We start from the raw sequence: 2,339 nt of genomic DNA, 5'->3' as shown, positions 1-2,339 counted from the left end.
TTTACGAACGTTTTTAACCTATTAAAATTTTTACTAATATTTTGTTTCGGTTTACCCCTATAGTTCCTTTACTTAAAAACTATTTTTTACGTGCCTATTTTATGTACGTGTATGTATAAATATGATTTGTTCTACATTCCGACGTAAACTTTTTTTATAGATGAGTCAGGTCAAATATGATACGTTTTCGTTTAAAGAAACCATTTTTACGTGTATATTTTATATACGTTTTGGTATAAATTCAAGTTATACATTTCGACGTAAACTTTTTTAGATGATGATTCAGGTCAAATATACTTTGTTTTCGTGTTTTTTCTATGTATGTTTTGAACCGAGTGGAGTCAAATTATGATTTCTTTTTCTCCATTTTTTTCGAAAGCTCTAATTAATCCCTTTCGATTACATGTGCATATTTTCCTTTATGCCCGTTATGTTTTCTATGTATGAGTTGGGTCACATATAATACGTTATGATTGTTCGATATGAATTTGATTTACTTTACGTTTGATCCAATCACAATGCTTATACAGGTTACATTGAGTTCAACTGGATACGTCGAAATGTGTGTTTTCATATGGTTAATGCATCATATAACGTTTGGACTAATCCATTCGATGTTTACGATGTACCCGCGCCGCAACGCGGGCGGGTCTTAACCCTAGTTGTTTCTTATTTAACCAGTAATTAACCGGTTAGCATGACAAAAGTACATAACCTTATTAAAATCTACATTATCTTATGCTTTACATTCATTACTCATCACTTATATAACAAGCAATCGTAATTATTTTTCACAATAGCCTTGACTACTTACCGTGGAAAAAAGGAAACGAAATAATACCTAGTTCACGGCTAAGTAAAAAAAAAGATAACGAACGATGAACCACTTGATCTCATGATTGTATTATACATCAAATTTCCTAATCATTCATTTGAAAAATTACAAGTTTTGTCCTTTATGTTTACACCAAATTACAAGCGTTGTCCTTTGCCTTTAAAATTGACGGGTTCTGTCCTTAATGTTCTAAAATCTTACATGTTATGTCCTTTAAGTCAAACTCAGTTAGATTTTTTTGTTAAGTATAGTCATGTGCCTTACACATAAGGGTATTCTTGTCATTTTATCAGAGACTAGTGTATAAATAATTAATATTTAATGACTTTTTTGTACAAAAACATATAAATAAAAAAATAAAAAATCTGAACCTCAGTCACTCTCTCTCGTCTCTCTAAACTCATATCTCACTCTAAATTCTATTACCCCACACACATAGAACTAAATCAAACGCCCACCACCACCACCATTATTGTTCACCCTTCACCGGATAACATCCACCAACACCTCTAATCGCCATCGCCCATCTGAAAAACCGCCGTCCTACCATCCATGAAAATCAAAATTAAATCATTTAATCTTGTGTGTAAATATATAACAATGTTAAGACACTACCTATCCGCTCTGGAAACAGCACCAAGTTCTGCTCTAAATTGTCTCATCTGAGATGAATTTCAAAGCAAAAAAAAGATTAAAATTACCAATTAAATGATGCAAAAAAGTTAAGAAAAATGGGTACCTCCATGGGGCGACGTCCATCCAAACGAAGTCCTTCAGGGCTCACATAATCCATTGCTGCTGTTCCCCTGTGCGATTGTGCGACTAAATGTTTAGGGCTTGGATAAATTGTAGATCCCTTACAGTATTTTTGAAATGTTGGGTTTTTGAAATTGGGGATTTTGGGGGTTTTTGATTTTGTGGATTTTAAAGTTTTTGAGTTGATTTAGACATTCTGCCTGATTGTAGAGAGTAGAGGGTGGTGGTGATGTGGTTGTAGACGATGAAGGGTTGTGGTGGTGTCGACGGTTGTTCTTTATTTGGTGGTGGAGGTGGAGGTGGAGGGTGGTGGTGAAGACCGGTGCAGGGGAGGCGGTGTTGGACAGTGGTGGGTGGGTTGTGTGGGTGGTTTCGGTTTAGTTACAACTGTAGTAGGTAGATGGTAATGGTGGTGGTGGGAGGTGGTGACAGGTGTGAGAGAGAGAGAGAGAGAGAGAGAGAGGTAGAGAAGAGAAAGAGTGGGAATTTAGAGAGAGAATGCAGATTTTTATTTTGTTTATATATATAATAGCTTACAACCCCGTGTATTACACGGGTTGTTTGTTTACCTATTAATGAGACTCTTAATGGTTCAGAACTCTTACTGGTTCAGCACTTAATGGTTCAGACAGTTTGTTTCGTGAGCAGATGTCTGAATATTTAGACATTTGCCTCTGAATGGTTAAGTTTTATACAGAGTCTGAATGGTTAAGATCTCTAATCTGAATTGGTCAGACATTTGCCTCTG

General features: G+C 35.5%; 1 long non-coding RNA gene across 1 annotated transcript; it reads right to left on the bottom strand.

Annotated features, from left to right (window-relative positions):
* Positions 1 to 1,194: 1,194 nt before the first annotated feature.
* LOC118486745 lies at positions 1,195 to 2,037 on the bottom strand. Its single transcript, XR_004879716.1, has 3 exons — positions 1,575 to 2,037; positions 1,451 to 1,497; positions 1,195 to 1,378 (listed from the first exon to the last, which is right to left on the bottom strand). It is a non-coding gene; the product is annotated as an uncharacterized LOC118486745 (long non-coding RNA).
* Positions 2,038 to 2,339: the final 302 nt, after the last annotated feature.

Source organism: Helianthus annuus, chromosome 14 (genome assembly GCF_002127325.2).
Source record: "Helianthus annuus cultivar XRQ/B chromosome 14, HanXRQr2.0-SUNRISE, whole genome shotgun sequence".
Classification (NCBI taxonomy): Eukaryota; Viridiplantae; Streptophyta; class Magnoliopsida; order Asterales; family Asteraceae; genus Helianthus; species Helianthus annuus.
Note: the sequence above shows the minus strand (reverse complement) of the source record. Positions and strands in the feature narration are given on the sequence as shown.